The sequence below is a fragment of the Prionailurus viverrinus genome, chromosome C2 (assembly GCF_022837055.1).
Source record: "Prionailurus viverrinus isolate Anna chromosome C2, UM_Priviv_1.0, whole genome shotgun sequence".
NCBI lineage: Eukaryota > Metazoa > Chordata > Mammalia > Carnivora > Felidae > Prionailurus > Prionailurus viverrinus.
The window spans coordinates 24,104,771-24,129,694 of record NC_062569.1 but is presented as its reverse complement, the minus strand read 5'-3'; the positions used below and the strand labels follow the sequence as shown (position 1 = coordinate 24,129,694).

At 36.5% G+C, this 24,924-nt stretch overlaps 1 protein-coding gene across 5 annotated transcripts in view; it reads right to left on the bottom strand.

Moving 5' to 3' along the window:
- TBC1D5 (TBC1 domain family member 5) overlaps nucleotides 1-24,924 on the bottom strand; it is a 583,027-nt gene that overhangs the window by 440,853 nt on the left and 117,250 nt on the right. The window lies entirely within an intron of this gene.

The window sequence follows — 24,924 nt, the reverse complement described above, 5'->3', positions numbered from 1 at the left end:
GGGGCAGAGAGAAAGGGGGAGAGAGACAGACTCACAAGCAGCCTCCACACTGTCAGTGCAGAGCCTGACATGGGGCTCAAACTCATGAACCATGAGATCATGACCTGAGCTTAAACCAAGAGTTGGGAGCTTAACTGAATGAGCCACGCAGGAACCCTGAGCATCAACTCTTGATTTTGGCTCAGGTCGCATGGGGGGATTGAACCCCACATCTGACTCTGCACTGAATATTGAGCCTGCGTAAGATTTTTCTCTCTCTGCCCCTCTCCCCTGTTTGTGTGCTCAGAAATAAAAATATTTTTAAAAATTAAAAAAATAATGTGATGGGTAGGGCGCCTGGATGGCTCAGTCAGTTAAGCGTCCAACTTCAGTTCAGATCATGATCTCACGGTTGGTGAGTTCAAGCCCCGCATCAGGATCTGTGCTCACGACTCAGAGCCCGGAGCCTGCTTCGGATTCTGTGTCTCCCTCTCTTTCTGCCCTTCCCCCACTCGCACTCTGTCTCTCTCTCAAAAATAAACAAACATTAACCAAAAAAAAATTTTAAGATAATAATGTGACAGGGGAATGCTGTAAAAGGTAAAATATGGGCCTCTGGGTGGCTCAGTCGGTTAAGCATCATCCAACTCTTGATTTCAGCTCAGGTCATGATCTCATGGTTTGTGAGTTCAAGACCCACATGGAGCTCTATGCTGATCACTCAGAGCCTGCTTGGGATTCTCTCTCCCCCCACCCCCCACCTCTGCCCCTTCCCCACATACATTCATTCTCTCTCTCTCTCTTTCTCTCTCTCTCTCTCTCTTTCTCTCTCTCAATAAATAAATAAGAAATAAACATTAAAAAAAAAAAGAAAGGTAAAATAAAATGGAGTCACTTACATCAGGGGGTTTTTAAACAGAGCCAAGTGCCTAATAAAGACATGGGCCTCACGCATGTCTTCACCAGGTAGAACCATGAACTTTTGAACTGGGCCAAACTGCAAATATTCCAAGGACTCAGCCTGAAATTTGCTAAAGTAAGAAACTTTGCTTGGTGATAGCCTTAACCAATTAAATTCAGCCAAGATTAATTTTCTGCTGCCAACATTAATCAAAATTTTTTGTTAAAAGAAAAAAATACAAGCATTCCATTTTGTCTTTAAAAACCCTTGACTTTTGTTCTGGGGTGGGGGTGGGAGGGTGCAGGGACAGACACTATTTGGGCTGCTGCCCAAATCTGTGTTCCCTGAATTGCAATTCTGAGACCTCATATAAATGCTTTTGTTTTATTTTAGCTCAGCCTCTTTTCTCGGTCAACATTTCTATCTACTTTCACCAACCAAACCTGGAAAATTTATAACTCAGTAGTGAATTATAAAGCATTGAAAAGAATAGATATCCATAAGCTCATACCAATGATAAATGATTGAATGAATAAATGATTGAATGAATAAATATAGTTGACCCTTGAACAATGCAGGGGTCAAGGGCACCAACATCCCACAGAGTCAGAAGTCCACATATTAACTTTGCCTCCCCAAAAACTTAATTACCAATAGCCTACTGTTGACTAGAGCCTTACTGATAACATAAACAGTCGATTAACACATATTCTGTATATGTATTATACACTATATTCTTAAAATTAAGCTAGAGAAAAGAAAATATTACAAAAATCAGAAGGAAGAGAAAATACACTTACAGCACTGTGCTGTATTTATGGGGAAAAAATCCACATATAAGTGGACCCACACAGTTTAAACCCACAATGTTCAAGGGTCAACTGTAAATCAGTCAGTCCATCAGCATAGATTTTGCGTTCATCAGAATGCTGATGTTGACTGGAAGGAGGGCTGGAACTGGAAAATCAGCAGTTTGTAACCATTATAGAAAGAACTGTACCAGGGAAGAATCATCAATAGATGCTAAATCTAGGCAGAAATTTTGATGAGGAGCAGGATATTTGCATGATCTTAAAGTGTTTCCCCACAGACTGCTTATTAGTTGCAAGAGAAAAAACTGTAACTCTAGAGTAGAGAAATCTGACAACAGTCTGACCAAATGATAAAAATTACCATCACCAATATGCCTCCAGATGTGATGTCCTGAGAAGGACATAACATCATCTACGTGGTATTCTGGGTGGAATATACAACCTGAATCTAATCATGAGGAAACAGGAGACAATCCCAAATGAAGAGTGATAGACAAATGAAGGACCATATTATTAAAAAATGTCAGTGTCATAAAACTCAAGGGGCATGGAACCATTTCAGATTAAAGAAGGCTAAAGAGACATGACAACCAAGTGCAATAACTGATCCTAGACAGGATTCTTATTGAAGAGGGAAAATGCTATAAAAATATTATTGGGTCATCTGACAAATGTGGAATATGGATGGTAGGTTAGATAACAGTATTATACCCATGTTAACTTTACCAAAGCTGTTCATTATACTATAGTTATGGAAGAAAATATCCCTACTCTTAGGAAATACATGCTGATACACTTTTAGGATGGTGCATCAATCTCTGCAATCTCTGTTCAAAGGGTTCGGGGGGGGGGGGGGAACTGTGGGAGGGAGGCATTTGAGGGAGAAGGGAGAGAAAAATATCCGAATGATAAAGCCAATGCAGTAAAATCTTAACAGTAGGTGAATCTGGGGAAAAGAATATATACTCTTCCTACTCCTACAGCTCTTCTCTAAGTCTGAATTTATTCCTAGTTAGAAGTATTTTTTTAAGCCAGCCACTTACTTTTTCTTACTGCTTGAACTCAAATGTTTAACTTGTTCAATTGCTCATGGTTTTCCTCATTCTAGCAAACATTAGGAATGCTCTGTTTCCTCCCTTCCATTTACCCACCAAATCTGACTGGGATCTAGTTAACATTCACTTTCTAAAAGATGCTTTCTCAGTTATTCGAGCCCTAAAAATGTCTGCCACGTTCAACCCCTTCAGCACACAAGGGTTGTACCAGTACCTTTAGCACTTAAATAACAATACTGGAAAGTCTGTTTGAAGTGGCAACGCCATGACAATTTCAAAAGTTGTCCTCATCTCTTATTTTCATCAAGGAGAATAAATACTGGAGACAAGCCAGTTTGCATATGCTAAAGGAAAAGAATAATGGTAGTCTTTCATTTCTTTTTTTTTAATAGCAGTCTTTTTAAAAGGGGGGACAGGGAAAAATGTTATGGTCAAGTTAATTTGGAAAAATTGAATTAAGCTACACCAGGTTCTCAGATATTTTAATATAAATCAATGTATACTGTGATTCTCCTAGATAGGAAGAAAGTATACGATGCTTTCCAAAATTTGACCTCTTTTTATTTAGAGAATCTCCTGGGGAAAATACACCATAGAATACACTTTGGAAATGCCAACTACACTGTTAGTGGGAGAAAACATCAGAATATTTGGCCTGTGATAAAGACACTTAGAAAGAAACCACCAGCTTAACATTAGTAGGGTAACGAGAGGCATCCCACATATGATACAAAGTAGCAACTGATTCTAATTGCAATTACTTATAGACTAAATCCCTGTGAGATCTAGATTAAATATTTGCCTTCTTCAGGATCCAACTCCAATTCTGATGTGAGTTTAACACTGCCTCCTCCAACTCTCCTGCTGCACATGACCAACTCCACTATCAGCATCCCACGATTAAAACATACATACGCTGAGCAAATGAGAGGCTTTGCCTGAGAAGCATATAGTAGTGCTTCTCAAATTTTAATGGGCGTACAAATGAAAATTTGATAAAAATGCAGATGTTGAGGGGTGCCTGGGTGGCTCAGTCAGTTAAGCATCCGACTTTTGATTTCAGCTGAAGTCACGATCTCATGATTTCCGAGACTGAGCCCTGCCATGGTGGGCTCTGTGCTGAGCATGGAGCCTGCCTGAGACTCTCTCTCTCTGCCCCTCCCCACCTCCAAATAAATAAATAAACTTAAAAACAATGCGGATGTTGACTTAGTAGGCATGGGATTGAGCCCAATATTCGGCATTTTCAGCAAGCTCTCAGGTAACACCACTGCCTTTGAACTATGGACCACACTTTGGGTGAGGGTTTCGGGCACCACAGGACAAAAAGTGGAGGCCCCTAAATTACAAGTATCCAACAGCTCTGTCTTTCAAACTGCTTTTCAAAGGTCTAATTCTCCCATATGAAAACAAGCTTTCACTCATTTATAAAAAGAGAAATTGTATACAATAAAAAGATACTAAAATCATTATTACCTGCTGACAATTATTTTTCTTAGAAATGGCAGCTTTCTGCCAAAAGTCATAAAAGTGCATGTAAAATAATCACGTTTTGGTCTAAATCCTCATTCTACTTCTATTTCCAAAGGCCCACAGTGATGACACAGAAACATACTGACTCCTATGGTGGACAGATTGCCCCCAACCTCACTGACTCACTGACTTACAAGGCTGCAAAGAGAAACTATTACTGCCCTGCCTCCACCAAAAAAGAGACATGTATAAAGCCAGCATCTTTCTCAATGATTTACTGAAAGCAGCAGCTCATTTTAATAAAACCATCCCAAAACATAAAATTGATTGAACCAACTGCTGTGGTGGGCATACACAACAGCTGATCAAAATCATTCAAGATTTTTATTCTTACAGATTTTCTTTCAGGCTTTGAGAATATTTTCCCGTTCTATACTTTTATCTTGATATTGAAATCACTGACCCAGAGAAAAAAGGATTTTTAAATCTGTGGAATAAAGTTTTAAACTACAAAGTCAGTCAACTCGAGAAAATAATAAACCAGATTACATACAACTTAGACAATGCACATCCTAAAACTATAATAACCACTTTTCTAAAATATATTTTGAGTAACAAAATGATTCGGTTTAAACCGAATAACCTCTTAGGTTGTCAAAAAACCGTGTGGCTTCTTCTAGGCATAACACTGTCAATTAGCAAAGTATAATATTACATACAACATATTACCCTCATTCCTCACCAAGGAAAACTTTGTGAAATAAGAAATTATTTCTCTTTATAACTGGTTTTCTTGATATTAAATATTTAAGATTTTATTTCACTCAAAAGCAATGACATGTATCCTTTCACTGCATGTTAGATGATGCCTTTATTTTGCTTTTTATAATAAAGTGATTTTATAGTATTTTTGTCACAATGAAGGACAAAGATAAGCCAACTGTTTAGATTCTTCTCCTTTATGTTGTGTCTTTGATCACTAACAATGCTGCGTGAACAGCCAACAGAAGGCTGACATTTCATAAAATATGCAGTGATAAAAACTAATACTGTAGCATCTGGGAGCGATATATAAAATGCAGAAATACACCTAATAACTGAGATCTTAAATTACAAGTTACTAAAAGCTAAATAAAAAGCATACCTAAGAATAAAAAAAGGTGGCAAAATTACAAAAAGGTTTTTTGTACTTCTATTTCTAAAAACAAAGTTTTAAAAATAATTTAAGACTCTTAACATTTTCCCTGCTATTCTACACTTAAAAGCAATCTCCCTTCTCAGAACAGGGTTTCCGTACTCTGTACCCTTTCAACAACTGATGAACACATTACAAAACCACCATGAAAGTGGTGAAAATTTTCTATTTACTGTAGAAAATGCAGAGGAAATTTCTTTTTCTCAGATAATGGAAAAAAAAACAGTATTGTACTTTAAAGACATGATGCCAGAGACCATAACCAAAATAAATTTTTAAAATGATAATAATCTAAACAAATATACTCTTAATGCCAGTACCAATACATCTTTTCACAATCTAAGCCTTAAATTAGTCCTTGGGACACCACAGCAAGGAATGTGTGCTCAAATATACTTAAATAATTTTAACTTTACTACTAAATATCTGCTTTTTAATAGTGGGAAGTAGGTAAGGCAGTCAATAAAGACGATCCAAGAGCAATCACGTGAATGATCTTGGTAGCATTTGGTTTAATATTCTATCTATATCTGCCAAAATCACAGTCCAGCAGAAGTGGTTCTATTGTTTTTTTTTCTTTTTTAACATGTATGTTAAGGGGGATGAAAAACTAAAAGCCATATTCAGCACTTCACAAACCTGAATTACACTTTGACTAAAGAAAATATACAACAGTTAAGTATGTGGGAGGCAATTGTCCTTGTGCTTATAATTAGCATCTGAATTTAGAGATTTCACTGCTTAATGCACACCCATCCGCCTGTTATTCTTACCGTGGCTTTTTATGTCACTTAATGGAGATAAATACTCTTTTCCCTCCTCATATTTACATCAACGCTATTTAATTTTTTTAAAGCTGTTATAATAGGTTAAACAGCAGTCTCAACATCACTCTTCATCTCCCACTGGACAAAGAATGGCATTACAGGACTGAGAACAGAGAAGGCATATTTACATTCATAATGTTCCTAACTATAACATTTATGTCAATTATGATTTTATATTTGCAAATACAATAATTTTTTGTTTCAATGCATACTTTGCCATTCTTTTAACATTAACTTTCTATAGTTACTAGAATCTCAAACAATCCTACCTATGAAATACATGATGTTGTTCAAGCCACTGGAAGAAACACTTAAAGTTAAAATAATAATGTGTCCAATAATGTATTCTGCTTTAAACTTGTTTTCCTACAAAAGACAGCTTTAGAATATTAACTAAGAAGTTCTGATAGTTTTGAGTTTAGGAAATGTTCCTTTTAAAAATATTTTTGGGGCACCTGGGTGGCTCAGTGGGTTGGGTGCCCAACTTCGACTCGGGTCATGATCTTGCAGTTCATGGGTTCAATCCCCCATCAGGCTCTGTACTGACAGCTCAGAGCCTAAAGCCTCCTTCGGATTCTGTGTCTCCCTCTCTCTCTGCCTCTCCCTCTCCTCTCCTCTCCTCTCTCTCTTTCTCTCTCTCTCTCAAAAATAAATAAACATTAAAAAAATTTTAATATTTTCATTATCTTTTAATTATTTTACATCAGTTTACATTACCACATTAACGATATACAAATTTCCTATCATTTATTATCAAAAATGTATGAATTATTCTATTATTTTGTCTACTTGATTTAGCTAAAGAGTATATCAGTATTATGTACATTTAGAAGAAAACAAGGTTTTACCATTTGAAAACCTGTGATTTCACAAGAGCAATTAACTCCATTAAAATGTATTTTTAAAATAAGAAAAATTATACATACAAATAACAGGAGAGGGGAAAGGCGATTTTTTTTTTCCCCACTTGTCAAAAAAGTGGCAAACCACATTCCTCAACTGTATTTAAACAGGCACTGTTAAATTAGCTACAGGCTATTTCTCTCCCCTTTCTTGAATGTAAAGTCCATGAAAGCAGATTCCATATCTCTTATGTTTAACTCTTTATCAACGGTATTTGAGTTAGGTAATCAGCTAATATTTGTGGAATAAGTGAGCAAAAATCAATTTATCATCTGAGATTTGTAATGAATTGTACTTAGCCCATAAGAGAGATGCAAAGAAATATAACATGGTCCCTGCTCTCTTGACACTTAAAATTCAATTATCCACATAGGGCCTAGATCCAACTAAAAACAAGAGAGCAAAACACCACATAAAGTGTTTTGTGAGAAGCGACAAAGAAAAACAGGGGTTCAGAAGAGGGGGAGATCACGGTAGACCATACTGTTCAGGAAGATTTTACAGAGAAAACAAGACATGAGCTGCAAGTTCAGAAAACGTAAGCTTTGGATGAGCAAAAAGAAAAATAGGAGAGAGATGACTGGGCACAAAGGAGAGAATGAAAATACTATGAAGTTTGGAAGGATGTGCAAATGCAGGAATTCTCAGGATGCTGGAACCATTTTGACAGAAATACAAGAATTTTTGTTACTGACAAGTAGAGAAGGCTAAATGGTAAATTAGGACAACTTTATGAGAGAACTTTGAGTATGGGGCTAGAGACTCCAAATTTCAATCTACAAAGTGGGACCACTTAAAGTTCATAAGCAGGGGAGTGACAGAGTGAAAGCAATGCTTTAGGAAGATTAATCTGGTAACAATACACAGCACAGATTTGAGGATAGCAACGTCCTCTGAAGTATTCCAGGAATAAGGGTGTAGAGGAATGGATTAAGGCTGGTTTGGGGAATGGTATGGAACTGGCAGGAGCAAAACCTACTAAAACCACATGCTGACTAATCAGAGATGATGTTGTAAGCAGGAGGGTGGTGAATTCCTAGGTCTAAGACGAAGAATGTAAAGGGTAATGAGAAGGAAGCCAAGAACCAATAATGGTTCTGGATTTGACTGGCAACAAGAGGTTAGGGAAAAAATGATGCTTTCAGTTCCAGATATTCACTGTGGTGGGAAACAAAGTAGTCAAGACAGTAGGAAATGAGAGAGAAAAGCATGAAAATGAGCGCATATTTAGAGCTTCACATTTTACAGTTCTCCATGAAAACGTTAACAGTTTAAAATCTTCAAAAGGGAGGGAAACAGAGTAAAGAACAGAGACAAGATTATTCTACACTATCTGACAGTCTATAAATATATCTGTGGAAATTAACTAAAATAAAAATGGAATGACTGGCCTTATTAGATAGTCCCAGTTCAGAAGGAATGACTGAAGAAATAAGGACACGATATCCACAGAGAGGGCATGAACAAAAACCTTACCCAAAGTTGTTTAACATCCAGGGTCTTAGAAAGTACTACAAGGAAGCAGGAATTTTAAATACTGTTTTTGCTTTAGAGAGAAAATACTAGGATTTTCTAAGTATCTGAGAAAACTATAAAACTTTTAAACACAGAACTTCCTATTGTATTGTTTCACCAAAAAAGAGCTAAGACATTTTTCTTTTAAAACCCTCCTAATCCTGGATGTAATGCATGTAATGTAAATGTTCACAGAAGACTAAAAGGAAAACACTTTCATTTGCTCCTTATGCTTTAGATTAGATACATTTCTCCCTCCATTTTTCATAACTGCATTATTTCTTATTACTGTTTTCTCAGGTTTAGGACCATATCTACGTAAACTAGATATTATATATTGGTATTTCCTAATTTCAATAAAATATTCCAGTGAGAAAAAAATCTAACAAGGTAATGTACATATTTTTCAAAACATACACACAAGCCAACTGAGACTAGTTAAGGGTACAGTGTTCCCAGGGAAAACAGAAATTAAGAAAAGTTCTCAAACCCTACCCCACTCACTATTGAGTGAGAATAACAACAGCACAAACTTCAGGAAAAGAGACTTAGACCAAACACCCACCGTAAATGTAAATGTATAATAAGGTTTTACAGAGCTGTTTTCCAGAGTGCACTTTATCTGAAGAACCCTGGCAATAATTTAATTGTGTCAAGATTTAGGGATTCCAATGGAAAGGGGAAAGCTTTCGAACGTTTGATCTTCATCATGATACATAAAGACGAGATCTGCTCATTCATCAGCACAAGAAGCACTTGTTCAGATAAGTAAGTGAATGTATGCACTCTGTGTGGGTGCCTCACTCTACTAAAGGTATTTAAGCTAATCAATAAGTCAGATATGTTCTTAAAAATGCTAAGTGGTTGTTTACGTGTGTTAGATTTTCCGTATGGCATATTAATGTACTTTTCCTGTATGATATAGTGAACTTAGTGATGATAAATATGTGGTGTGTCTGCCACCTACGTTTTCACTGACAGCAAATGGAGTGTAAAACTGGCATTGTAAACTGGAAAGAAAGAAATTAACTTCAGAGGTACGTAGCAGTGGTTTCATCGTATGCACGAACTGCTAAATTTAAACTCTGATAGATTCACTATTAAATTAAGGCCACAAATATATATAAATTAGCAAGTATCAAATATCTACTTAGCTTACTAAAATAAGATATAGGATTCAAAATCATACGTTGGTCTTTGTTTGGATTATCCAAGGGAAAAAATTAATCCATTTGAATACAAATTATATTTTGTACTTCGGAAAAAATTCCTGACTACAAATTTAGGTTAGACATAAATGGCAATTTGGCCTTCTGATACACAGAAAACACATAATTGTTTTCTTCAATTAATGTAGTTTAATAAATAAAAAATTTCAAAAATGTGAAATAAAAGCATTCACGTACCTACTTTATTATAACACGGTTGTGCTAGTAAAATTGCTTCTATAACATAATAACCTGTCCCCTTCAAAAAAAAAAATCAGCAGGTGTTTAAATGAATGCAATGCCCAGCTATTTCTCTGGTATTAAGTAAAATCTAAAGGAAGAGGGAGGAAAAAAAGCCCGTCTTAATTCCTCTTCCTTGCCAGGTATCAGTTTAAGAACAATGTCTAGCACAAGCAGCAGAACCTCAGAATTCACCTATTCCCTTGTCACTAACCACTGAGGACATGACAATGGCAGCCTGCAATGGCAAAAGACTACAAGAATGATGTAAGCCATCACACTATAAAACATGTGGCTCCTTGATCCACAAATAAGGGCAAAAAAGAAATCACATCTACTCTCCACGCTGACTTCTCGCAAGTGAGCCAGGAAAACTATTCATGATCTTTGCAAAGGTGTCAAGGAGAAAGAAGGAGAGGAAGTAGAAAAAGAAAGAACCTAAACAAAATTTTAAGACAGGGAAGCAGAAATTTGAGTTTGGGATTTTATTCATATTTGAAATAATTGGCTACTTAGAAATCGAATGTCCATATAATTATGTCCAAACAGGGTCACTCCCAAAAGTGAAAAACTGCTGTGGAAGGCAGAATAATACAACCAACTCCCTCAAAGATGTCCATGTCTGAATCCCTAGACCCTGTGAATGTGTTACCTTACATGGCAAAAGGGACTTTCAAGATGTGGTGATAGTCATGGACCTCAAAATGGAGAAATTATCTTGGCAGGCTTAACCTAATCACATGAGTCATAAAGGAAGATGCTATGAGAGAAGAAGGGTCAGGGAGAAGAAAATGAGGAGACTACAACTTGCTGTTGCTGGCTCTGAAAATAGAGGAAATGGTCATGAGCCAAGATATAGTTCCCTATACAAGCTGGAAAGGGCTCCAAGAAAATGGAGACCTAGGTCCTACAACCACAAATAACTGAATTTTGCCAAAAAGATGAATGAACAGGGAATAGATTCCCTGAACCCTTGATTATAGCCTCATGAGACCCATGCTGGACTTCTGACCTACAGAACTGATTTTAAAATTCTGTTTTGCATTAAACCACTAAGTTGACAGTAATATGCAAGGGAACAATAAAAACGCAGGGGTGCTAGAAATAATTAAGACAGGATAACAGGCATACAAAGCACTTTCCCAAGCAAACTGGGCTTATGATCACCCTACTCAGAACTAAGGCCACACGCATGACAAACTATTACATGTTTCTAACACAGAATCATAGTATCCAACAGAGAATTCAGACTCTTAACCTTAACAACAGGAAGTTTTAACCCAAGCGATTTTAAGTTAACGTTTGTTAAGGAACTTGCAGGAAAGAATTAAACTCCACAAGAAGGTGCAAATAGTCATCACGTACCTTTTTTCCCCATAACAATTAAAATTTCATTCCACATATTAGTACATACTAGTTTCTTACATTCTGTATTAGAGAGCTAATAAAATTTTCGCCTCCTCTGATAACAATTCAAAAAGAAATAAAATAGGAAAAGGTTTGTTTGAGAAGCTCTCCTGAAATGTCCCTCTCCTAAGCATGTTAAAAACTATTCAGTCTCATTTAGGCAAAGGCCAGAGGATACGTTTCAATAGAAGATGCAAATGTTCTACTTATGCTTAAACTTAGGTTCTCCGTTAAGAAGGGGGGGGGGGGAAGTGTTTTCTTTGAGAAAATTGAGCTAGCAGTCTGGATGAAACAGCATTTTATCTTTCAATCCACGTTACTTCTAAAGAGATCTGAATTTTATTAAGCTTGAAAGACTGTGACTTTCTAGAATATACTTAAGAATAAAGTCATTCTAAACTGAATATAAATGCTTCTTTTAATTCAATGTAATTCTCACTGAATTACATTTAAAATATAAAATTGTAGGTACTATAGAAATGGGTATCAACCAACAATCCATTGTTAGATGTGCCGTGGCTCTCTTAGGAATGACAAATTTCATGTTGTACTAACTCTGGGAAGAATTAATATTATTTCAAACAATTTAAGAGTCACCAAACCCTAATTCCAAAGCTATTTAGCATTTAAGTCAAAATTAGTTGAAGCTTAATGTCAAGAAATGAATCTGCTAACCAATGCAATTAGACAAGATAATGAAATAATAGTTAGTTGGGATAATAGTTACCAAAATGATTGTTGTCGATTAATTCTTTTATATGTGGAAATACATACAAAACCAAAAACAAATGATTACCAAAATAATGAGTTCACTGCTATAAATTAAATATATTACTTTCAATAGCTTTCTTACATATCGACAAAAGCAACTAGAAAATGTAAGAAAAAGATGACTCCACCACTATTTCTATCTGAACAATTAGAAAGGTGGATATGCCATCAACAGAGGTGGGGAAGACTATAGATAAAATAGGTTTGAAAAAGAAGAACAGGAAGTCACTTTTGACATAATGACTTTCAGATGGCAGTTAGTTCTGTGGAGATGCCAAACATATTAATTAGGTATATAAACTTGAAGTTGAAATAAAACTCCACCTTCAACTGTGGAGTTGAATACTTTGGTATTTAAAGACATGAGATTAGATAAAATCACCAATGCAGTAAATGTAGATAGAAAAGACATAAGGTCAAATAACTGAGCTTTGATGTCCTCCAAATTAAGAGGTAAGGAAGAATATGAGAAACCAATAAAGGAAAGTGAGAAGCAATCAGTGCGGCAGAAAGAACCAAGAAGGCATGATATTCTGGAAAACAATGAAGAAAGTATACCAAGGAGAAGAGACTTGCATCAAATGCTAACAACAGGTTTCAAGTAAGGACAAGAATTAGGGTGCCTGGGTGGCTCAGCAGGTTAAGTGTCTGACTCAACGATTCTGGCTCAGGTCAAAATCTCCCAGTTCCTGGGTTTGAGCCCCCATATTGGGCTCCACGCTGACAGCAAAAAGCCTATTTGGGATTCTCTCTCCCTCTGCACCTCCCACATGTACATGTAGGCATGCTCTCTTTCTCGCTCTCAAAATAAATAAAATTTAAAAAAAAAAAGGGGTGGGGACAAAATTGACCACAGGATTATCAATGTGGAAGTTACTGGTAACCATGATAAGGATGTATGTAGAAGAGTGGTGGAGACTTTTGCCCTGACCGTGATGACGTTAAGAGAGAGATGGGAGGAGAAGACTCGGAAACACCAAGTACAGACAGTCTTGCCAAAAGGAAGAGAGAGCTGGGACAAAAGGCAGCCAAAGAAGTAGGATAAAACAGTATGTTTTTAAGATGAGAGAAATAACAGCATGACTGCATATTGATGGGAAAGAACTAGTAATGAGGGGAAAATTAATGAAGCGGGAGAAAAAACTGCTTTAATCCTGTAAAACCACTATGTGATACTTACTTTTATTATCCCCATTGAACGGAGGGAGGCGCAAAAAAGGTTAAATAACTTGCCCAAGATCATGTAATGAAATAAGATGGAAGGCCCTGGGTTTTAATCTCTACATCATGCTGCCTGAGTGAAAAAAGAAATCTGTCTACCCCTAGAGGCAGTGTGCACATGTATAAGACAACCAGTACATAAATGTGCGTCTGCTAAAAGTTTCTTAACAGTGAAAATTTCAAGCAGCCTATATGTTCATCAAAAGAATAAACAAACTATGTCAATAAAAATCCACAGTAATATTTCCCATGCTAAAACTCAATAGTGCCATTGAGTTTTCCCATTAATAACAGAAGCCATTTTCTACCCATTTCTCAAATAAAGCTAAAATTCTTATTTTCTGTGGAAGCAGGTGGGAGGGACTCAGGAAATGATTGCCTTGTGATCATTTGGAAATTTCTCACATCAACAGTCAGTCAGTGGTGTTGAGTATAAATTTCAACATCCTTACTGTAACTTTTCTGACAATACAGATTCACTAAAAACACAGATTTTTCAATAACCTTACAATAACACAACCCTACGTTTTACACAATTATGGACAGCCATTTTTCAATATGACGGTTGGAATTTTACTATATATTCATTCAATGACATACCCTAAAGCAGTGAAAGGGAATACATGATAGCTACAAGTATCAACAAGGATAGATCTCAAAACAAAACACTGAGAGAAAAATTTAAGTTATAAAGGGTATGTATAATAATAATAAAAAAGGTAATAACAAATGTTGGTGAAGATGCAGAGAAATGGGAACCCTCATGTATTACTGATGGAGTATATAATGCTGCAGCCACTTTGGAAAATAGTTTAGCAGTTTCTCAAAAAGTTAAAAAATAAATGTATCAGATGATTCAGCAATTCTCCTCTCAGGTATCTACCCAAGGGAAATGAAAACACCTATCCACACAAAGACTTAAATGCAAATGTTCTTAGCAGACGTATTCATAATAGCCAAAAACTGAAAAAAAGCTAAATATTCATGGAATGGATTGACAGTGAATGTACTGACAAAACATAATAACCATGTAATAATATTCACCAATAAAAAGAAATGAACTATACATACATGCTACAAAGTAGATAAACCTCAAAAACATGCTCAATGGAAAAAGTCAGGCATAAGAGACCAAATATATTATTTCATTTACATGAAATATCTAGAAAAGGCAAAGCTATTGAGACAGAAAATAGATTAATGGTTGCCTACAGCAGAAGGAATGAGGATTAACAGTTAATGTACAAGAGAGATGATATTCAAGTGATGAAAATGTTCTATGATTCATGATGATGACTGAGCAACCTGGTAAATTTACTAAAATCTCAAGGAATTGTACATTTGAAAGGTGAATTATACGATATGTAAAATACGGCTCATATTTATTTTTTAAAGGGGACAATAATTCCATTTATCTAAAATTTAATAAACAAAACAATTTTATTTATAGTGTAACAAGTATACAGGCACGTATACTCAGAATAACAGTTGCTTCTTGGGAAAGAGGGAGGACAAAGGGACAAGGATGGAACTTTAGCAATATCTGTTATAACTTTATTTCTCTTTAAAAGAGAGAGAGAGAGAGAGAGATCAAAGCAAGGTGGGTATATACATGCCTATTCTATTATTTTCTGCACTTTTACTAAGTTTGAAACGTTTCACAATAATTTTTGAATTAAAACATTAAAGAATACAAGGGAAGATAAAGAATATGGAAGCAAATATTCATATATAAAGTTAATGGAACTAAATGTACCTTTAAAATGGAAAATATAGCCACAATCAATCAGCTCTATAAAGTTACATAATAGGGGCACCAGGGTGGCTCAGTCAGTTAGTGCCCAACTCTTGATTTCAGCTCAGGTCACGATCTCACAGTTTGTGAGATCTAGCACCCCCTCAGGCTCCGTGCTGACAGAGCAGAACCTGCTTGGGATGCTCTCTCTCTGCCCCTTCCCCGTGCACATTCTCCCTCTCTCTCAAAATAAATAAACTTTAAAAAGTTACATAATAAATCAATACTGATTAAGCAACTTCTATGTATAAGTTCAAATAAATGAAGAGATACAGCAATGTATAAAACAAGGCCTCTGTTTATCATGACAGCTTGGGAAATAAGTCTACAAATATAGCAGAAAGAGCTCAGGACTGTGAGTCAGAGGACTTGGTTTTGAGGTCCAGTTCTGAAGTTTATAAAGGACAGAACTATGAAACTTGGGGAAGTCACTAAAACTTCATTTCCTCCGAACTTTCGTTTCCTCATATGTAAAGTGCAATGATAATGGCTATATTACAAGATTGTTGTTGAGTATTATATAGACAATAAAGCATAATGCTTCATGGTCTGGAATGTGTAGGAGGTATCAATAGATGTTAATTCCTTCCTATTCACAGGACTGTTGTGTAAATTAACTGAGATGTATAGTAAACCACACTAGAGAAAGTGTTAAACCACTACCAAAAGATTATTACATGGTATCATAAAATCATTGTAAAACTAAATTTATTTAGTGGCAAACAATAGATAAAAAGAATATATTATTATGAAAAGGAATATTCAGGAAAAGCTTTAAAGAAGAGGAAATGTCCTTAAAAGACAGGCAAAAATTAGCTACGTGTAATTGAGACAGAGAAGAGATCAGAACTAAAGAAGCGAACTTACAGGACTTTAGAACAAGTTGTTTTCTATCAGAGATTATATATTTAATGCTATGATTCATCTAGGTTTTGAAATGCAGAGCAAGGTATTCTTTCCATGTAGAGAAAAACATTAAACAGTTAATTGCATAATATACTCTGTTTCTCCACCCTAGCTGTACCTTAGAATTACCTAGAGATCCTTAAAGAAATATTAATGGCCAGACTTCAACCCCAGAGATCCTGATTAAATCAGCCTGGAGTGGGATCCTGTCATGAGCATGTTTCAATTATGCAGCCAGGATGAAGACTAGTGAGTGCTCCATTCCAAAATTCTTAACTCTAATCCTAAATTACTGGCTGACTGAACATTGAATATCTCTCTCCCACAGTGTATTTTTTAAGCAATATTTTTGGGGGCACCTGGGTGGCTCACTTGGTTGAGGGTCCGACTGTTGATTTAGGCTCAGGCCATAATCCCAGGGTCATGGTACTGGGCCCCACATTGGGTTCCGTGTTGAGCATGGAGCCTGCTTAAGATTCTCTCCCTTCCTCCCTCCCTCCCTCCCTCTCTCCCTCCCTCCCTCCCTCTCTCCGCCCCCCCCCCCGTCCCTCTCCCCTGCTTACTCTCTCTCTCTCTCTCCCTCTCTCTCTAAAATTAAAAAAAATTCAATCATCATTCTAGATGTCTCTGTAATGGTTATTTTTTTAGATGAGATTAACATTTAAATCAACAGATTTTGATTGAAGGTGAAACAGACTACCCTCTTTAATGTATGGGTGGGCTTCATCAAACTGGCTGAAAGTCTTAAATAAAATAAAAAGGACTAATGTCCCCTGAAGAAGAGGTAATTCTGCCAGTGAGGGACTCTGGATTTAAACTGCAACACCAGCTCTTGCCTATTGGCCTACCCTGCAGATTTTGGACTTGCCAGCCTCCACAATCACAGGAGCCAACTCCTTAAAATCTCCCCCCCCCCACCCCGTCCACACACCCCATATTATGTTTCTCTAGTGAATCCTAATACATCAGTCCTATCAATGAAACGGATTTAGATTGCAGGATACAACCTATTCCTCATCCCTAACCAAGGATTTCAGTACAAATTTATCGGGGCATAATTGTCCAAAAATGAACTGCAGTAGTATCTTAAAAAGGTTTCCTGATACAATATTTCATTAAAAAGGTATTTCGGGGGGGGGGGGGGGGGGATTGATTTTGTTGTGCTAAATCTAAATTTTTTAAATACACCTAAAAGATTACTCAACTGCTAGCAAACTTACCAACCCTAAGACAGTAAGATCTCTTAATCCTGGGCTACCTCAAATCCTAAGCATGAAAAGAAAAAGATACAGAACTTTTGGTAATCATCCCAAACTCTATACCAACAACAGGAGATAAGTTTTCTCACATGGAAACTCTATGAGAAAGGAACAGCTTGCAGAGGCTGAGAAAATTACAAAACCATTTCATGGCTAAGCAAGAAAGTATGCCATGACCTGATATCTGCAGTAAGCATAGGAAAAAGGGTACACATAAACCACATTTGCCAAACCTGCTTCAGTCAATTCTACACTCTACCAAGAACAAAGTACACAAACAGCCCTCTTCTTGACCAGGGTGAGGTAGCTACAGAGGAGTATAATACAGGTGACATAAGGTTGAGGGGTATGGGAGATTGGTGAGTCCATACAATAACAAAAATGCCAAATTCCACACTTCTGCAAGTATATCTCCTGACTCCCTGGGACTTTATACAGTTAGAACTTTCTTATTAAATCATGTGTCATTTGGTATAGTTAAGGTACATAATCTATCATTTTTAAAAATTGATTTAAGAGAAAATAAGCCAGAATTAGTTATCTGAATTAAGGTAAATAATAAAAATTGCCTCAACAATCTTTTTTTTAATGTTTATTTATTTTGAGAGAAAGAGAGCATGTGTGAGTGGGGAAGAAGAGAGAGAGAGAGAGAGAGAGAGAGAGAGAGAGAATATCCCGAGCACCAAGCAGGCACCACACCATCAGTGCAGAACCTGATGAGGGGCTCAATCCCATGAACCATGAGAACATGACCTGAGCCGAAATTAAGACTTGGATGCTTAACCAACTGAGCCACCCAGGTGCCCAAAGATCTTTTTAAATTATAATAGGGAATCTCAGATCTGGCCAAAATGCTGTACCCAAAATTTCCTCTTAAACTATGAACTTCTCTTAAAATTTGGCTAATGTGAAAGTTAGGTCTTAGGGCTGAGCAGGACAATGCTGTGAGAAAGAGAACTGTAAAACTTGAAAGGCAAAGGAAAGAAAATGTCTAAGAATAAAATAATTTAGTCACTACACCTTTTTAAAGATTTTTACAATAATAATAAAAAAAAAAGAACAGTTGCTAGCCATCAAAAACTATTGCTCATTTGATTGTACCACAGTCTAAGTTAGAAGACAAAACAAAAAATGACATTTATCTTTAAAGCAAAATCCAGTGGTATTTGTCAAACAGAAAGGAAATATTTTGAAATATAAAGTATTTTCTCAAAGAAAGAACTATGGGAGTTTCATTATTTCCATCCCGAGAATAATGTCATCAATTACATAGTAAGCCTCTACTACAGGAGATTCTTTTATTTTTTTTCTTTTTTTTTTTTTTAAATCTTTTTTCAACGTTTATTTATTTTTGGGACAGAGAGAGACAGAGCATGAACGGGGGAGGGGCAGAGAGAGAGGGAGACACAGAATCGGAAACAGGCTCCAGGCTCTGAGCCATCAGCCCAGAGCCCGACGCGGGGCTCGAACCCACGGACCGCAAGATCGTGACCTGGCTGAAGTCAGACGCTTAACCGACTGCGCCACCCAGGCGCCCCAGGAGATTCTTTTAAAGAAATGAAATACTCACACTAGCTGCAAGATAGTCTTCCCGGAAGTAAAAAATCCAAGAACAATGCCTGCCTAAAAGGGAAGTGATATAATCCCACACCACACTTCACCATTTCTATGCTTTCATCTGTGCACTTGTCTTGACAATTATTAAAAGAACTATGTAAATGAAACTATCATATGTATTAATATACCTTATGCTGCCATGGAAGAAATGTTAACAAAATTCCATCTAGGAAGATAGGTAATAGCACTGAGGTATTTTCAAGTGGGTTATTATTACTGAGAACAAGGAACAATTAACCAATTAATTTTTGTTTTTTGGTTTTTTTTTTTCTTTTAGAGAGAGAGCATGAGTTAGGAAGAGGGACAGAAGGGGGTGGTGAGAGAGAGAGAGAATCTCAAGCAGTTTCCATGCAGAGTGTGGAGCCCCATGTGGGGCTTGAAGCAGGGCTTGACCCTGAGCTACAAGCCACGATCTGGGATCATGACCTGAGCTGGAGTCAAGAGTCAGACGCTCAACCAACTGAGCCACCCAGGCACCCCTAGCCAATTACTTTTTAAAAAAATTTTTTTTCAACGTTTATTTATTTTGGGGACAGAGAGAGACAGAGCATGAACAGGCGAGGGGCAGAGACAGAGGGAGACACAGAATCGGAAACAGGCTCCAGGCTCTGAGCCATCAGCCCAGAGCCCGACGCGGGGCTCGAACTCACAGACCGCGAGATCGTGACCTGGCTGAAGTCAGACGCTTAACCGACTGCGCCACCCAGGCGCCCCGCCAATTACTTTTTTAAAGGGCCAAATCAATACCTTTGGTCGAAGGGAATCCAATGATATCATTAAAAAAAACAGCCACAAAAACACACAAACTACATTCTGTACATTATCTACATTCTGTGTAGACAGTGGCTATACAGTATGTATATAGTTGTTAAGAACATTACTTCCAGAGCCAAAATGTCTGGGTTTGAATCCCAGCTATATACGAAAAATTACTTAACATTATCTGAACACCAGCTGTTTCCTCTGTAAAGTGGGAACCTCACTCATAAAGTAGTTGGGAGGATTAAATGAGATAATCTGTATGAAGTGCTTAGAATTACACCCAGCACTTAAAGCTCATTCAATAGTATTTGCTACCTACCTTCCCCACCCTTCTTCCCTCTCCCTCCTCTTCCCACTAATATTACTACGAATCCTTCCATATATTTTTCTTTCCAATGTAATAAAGCCACCTTTGCAACATTTCTTGGCATCTGCTTCCCAGAGCATTTTTTTTCCTTACACAGTTTGCTGGAATATTTTATTTGTGGCTGGCTCTGACTTTATGTTAATTGTGCTTTTTGTTTCCTGCAAAAAATGCAGTGCCTTACTATTGCTGTATTTAGAATTGTAAATTTCAAAATCTATAAATAAAAAGTTAAAATAAATAATTTTACAGGAAGCTAGTCCTGATTATAAATGCAGACTAATGACTTTTTTCCCCAGCAAAAGAATAAAAAGAAATGATTTGAAATAGCCCAAAATCTGTTGCTTGTAAATAGTATTACACAGTATTGCTTTTTTTATTGGTTCAAAATTAGGTATTATTAATTATTGAATAAGACCTCAATGAATTAGTTTGTACAGGTTTTAGGTCTGTGATATAAAAATCCTAGGGGCACCTGGGTGGCTCAGTCGGTTAAAAGTCCAACTTTGGCTCAGGTCATGATCTCACGGTTCACGTGTTCAAGCCCCCATCAAGCTCTGTGCTGACAGCTCAGAGTCTGGATGGACCCTGCCTCAGATTCTGTGTCTCCCTCTCTCTCTGCCCCTCTCCGGCTCTCACTCTGTCTCTGTCTCTCTCTCTAAAACAAACAAACATTAAAAAAAAAATTATAAAAATCCTATAAAACTGCAATAATTTGGTTAACCATGTTTTAAAAATCTAAAGATTTTTCATGCTCCTATTTTTCCAATACTGAAAACTTACAACACCCTTTTGCAGGCATTTTCTCAACAGAAAATCAGAGCCAATTCACAGGGTGTGAGCACTGTGTTCTAGGCACAGTGCACAGCACGTCTCTGGGAGGCCACCATTCACAGCAGATCTGAAGCGGAGTTAGGCAGCCCATATATATAGATATATGTCATCATGTTTAATTGATGTAATAATCCTCACAAACCACTAAAGACAGAATTATTCTTAATTTCAACATTTTATAGGTGAAAAAAAAACTATTCAGAAAGTCCTACTGACTTGCTCAAGATCACAACATCTGGAAGACCTAGGACCCAAACCCCTAATCATCAACTTTCCAACCTGCCCTAAGTTTTAGACCAAAATGAATTACAACATTAAAACCACATATTTTTAATATAAAGCCTATATTCCTCATCGAAAATAAATAAAAATTGCAAACACTTTCTTCCAACCAGTATTAATGGTTACTTTGGACACAATAAAAACTGCTAAGAATTAAATGAGACTTTAAGTAATTTTAGTTTCCTATGGACGTTCTGTAATACTTAAGTGTGGAAACAATTAACTTTCCCGCATCCCCTCCACCCAATTGTGCATAGCTACTTCTCCAAAGAGTTTAAAGTAGGCTAACCAAATCTACTTTTTAAGGAGATTAATTACCATTTAGAAATATAAATAATGACCTTGAAAAGAAGCATTGACTAGGATAAACATAATGTGTCATAATGGGGTTAAGAGGAATCAATAATTAAACCAGCAAAAAGATTACATTTTTAAAGTATACCTTTGTGTCAAAAAGGGTTGATGAAATGGGTATTGAGGAGGGCACCTTTTGGGATGAGCACTGGGTGTTGTATGGAAACCAATTTGACAATAAATTTCATATATTGGAAAAAAAAAGGGTTGATGAAGTCTGTAAAAACAAATTGTAACAATGTAAAATTAGGGTTTTTTTAACAAAGCAGACGCTAGTAATTTCAGTATGCATATTCCAGTACATACATTCAGATGCATTACTCCAAAGAGTATGTTTTAAGTTGGCTAATGACACAAATTGGCTATGTCATTAAATTCTCCTTATGATGTGCATAATACTAATAACTATATTTTGCAAATATTTTCTGGCTAGAATAAGTTTTACAAGACTGCTAAGAATTATATCCCAGAGGAGCCTGGGTGGCTCAGTCGGTTAAGCATCTGACTCTTCATTTTGGCTCAGGTCATGATCTCACAGTTGGTGAGATCAAGCTCCAAATCAGGCTCTGCACTGACAGCATGAAGCCTGCTTGGGATTCTCTCTCCCCGTCTGTCTGTCTGTCTGACTGTCTCTCTCTCTCTCAAAATAAGTCTTAAACATTTAAAAAAAAAAAAAAAAAAGAGTCATATCCCAGACACAGGAGAATTCTTCATTCACTCTCTCCACTCCCTAATTTCAACTTATCAGGCAAAACACAGTTGTCAACTCTCCAAGGAACTTTCTGGGGGCTATGTATGCCCTGCCATCACCAAAATCCACACTGCTGTAGACACACAAAAACAAAGCCAGATGTGGAAATGTTCAGAGTATCAGTAAATTACCAAATACAAAATTTGAAATGCTCTTAAAAGCAAGTGTAGATTTGTAGAAAGGACTTAATTTTCTAGAAAACTGACACTTTGATGGCTTGGATTCTAAATGTTCAAGTCTAACATTGTAAATAACATAAACATGTGAATTTTACATTTCATATGAAAATCTACCTTACACAGTCCTCAGTATTCATTCATTCATTCAATATTTATTTATAACTAGGCACTATTCTAGATGGCAAAAACTTTTTTAAAAGCAACAGTCACTGACCTCAATAAGTTTAGTTTGGTTGTGATATTTGCAACAGTAGGTATAAAACTTTTTGTGTGTGTAAGTATAACTAATGGTTTTCCATATATAGATAGGGGCATTATAAATTTTCATTTAGTGGGGCACCTGGGTGGCTCAGTCAGTTAAGCATCCAACTCATGAGTTTGGTTCAGGTCATGATCTCATGGGATCCTGAGATCAAGCCCTGGGTCAGGTCCACGCTGAGAGCACAGAGCCTGCTTGGGATTCTCTGTCTCCCTCTCTGCCCTTCCCTCCTGCGTGTGCACATGCACATTCTCTCTCTCAAAATAAATAAATAAACTTCAAAAACATAATTAAATTTTTATTCTATTATGTGGCTCTAATGTCAAATGGATGATAGGTGATGTGCTATGTATTTAACAAAATAAAACAGAAAGCTCATTCCATGGTCCACTCCCTCCCACAGATTTCTTCCTTCATAGCTGAAACCCATCTAAAGTATGGTCTGTATGAAAAAGGCAAACTTTTAACACGAAAAACTTAGTTTACATCTTGGAAAGATGGTCACTTTGTAGAAGTTGTTTGGTAAAATCATGATGAACACACCTCCCCAGATACCTCCTATTCATTCACTTTTTATGTCACTTTTGGAAATCATCTATTTATAATCTTCAAATTCTCCCCATATACTAGTCCACTGACTATAGCAGAGGCCAGATAACATCTCCAGACAATTTATACAACCTGAATATCTCTACAATTGTTATTAAAAGGTGACTGGGGGAAACGAAATGACAAACGGTGTTCAACAACACAGTATTGAGCACAATTTCTTACAATAGGAATCTATGCTGATTTTTGTCCAAGATCCTTATTTCTAAAACCAAAGACACTTCATTTATATTAGGGGAGCATCTTTACAGTCTCTAAGAGTGTGCTAAGAGCACTACAGCAGACTTCCAGAAGAACGGGCTTTTTAAAATGTTTTACTGTGAAATAAGTTTATGCTTATAGAAAAGTTGTAAAAATAGTACAGTTCCCACATATTGTTCACATAGGTTCCCCTAACGTTCACATCCTATGTAACTGCAGGGCAGTTATGAAAACATAAAATTAACATTGGATCTATACTAACTAAATTACTCAAAGTTTTCCAGCTGTCCACTAATGCTCTGTTTTCTTTCTTTTCTTTTTTTCTATTTTTCCTACTTTTTTCTATTCAAGGATCCTATCCAGGATCCCACATGGCCTTCAGATGTCATGTCTCTATGGTCTTCTCTAATCTGTTACAATTCCTTGTCCGTCATGACCATGATAATTTTGAAAAGTATTGATTATTTTGTAAAACATGCCTCAATGTGGGTTTGTCTAATGTTCTTCCATGATTAGACTAAGGTTATTTACATTTTTGGCAATAATATCACATAAGTGATATTGCACCCCCTTCCTATCAGATGTTAACATGTCTTCTTACTGGTGATACCAATCTAGATCACTTGGTGTCTGCCAGCTTTCTCCTGTTTCTAATTATTAAACATCTTAGAGAAATACATTTATATTATGCAAATATTGTTTCTCCTCAAACTTGCACCCTATTTTTGGCATCCATTGATATATCTTGCCTATAGTAACTACTACTGTGGTATCTGCTTCATGGTGATTTGCATTTCCCTCAGTCCTTCTATATTTATTAATTGTAATTCAGAAGGATAACTTTCTAACTATATCAAATACCAAGGTCTCAATAAATTACCAAAAACAAAAACAACAACAAAAAACCAAATCATAAATATAGTGGACAACAGTATTTCATCTTGAGCTATAATGACCTTAACTCCCCAAATCATATGTCTAGCAGTTCCTTTTTGAAGGATCTGTGTTTGAGTAAGTAGTTAATGACATCTGTCAGCAGCTGTAGTGTTTTGTTTTATATAATTGTAGCCTCATTTTTTTATTGCAAGTAATGCATCACGATGCATATTTAAGGTTTTCCAAATAAAGAGTCTTGAGCAATCTATTTTAAAGTAGCTAATACCACAGCACATTTGAGGCTAAGGGGTAAGCATTCCTTGGGAATCAAAACAACAAGGACAGCAAATATTCTGCCCCTGCAAATCT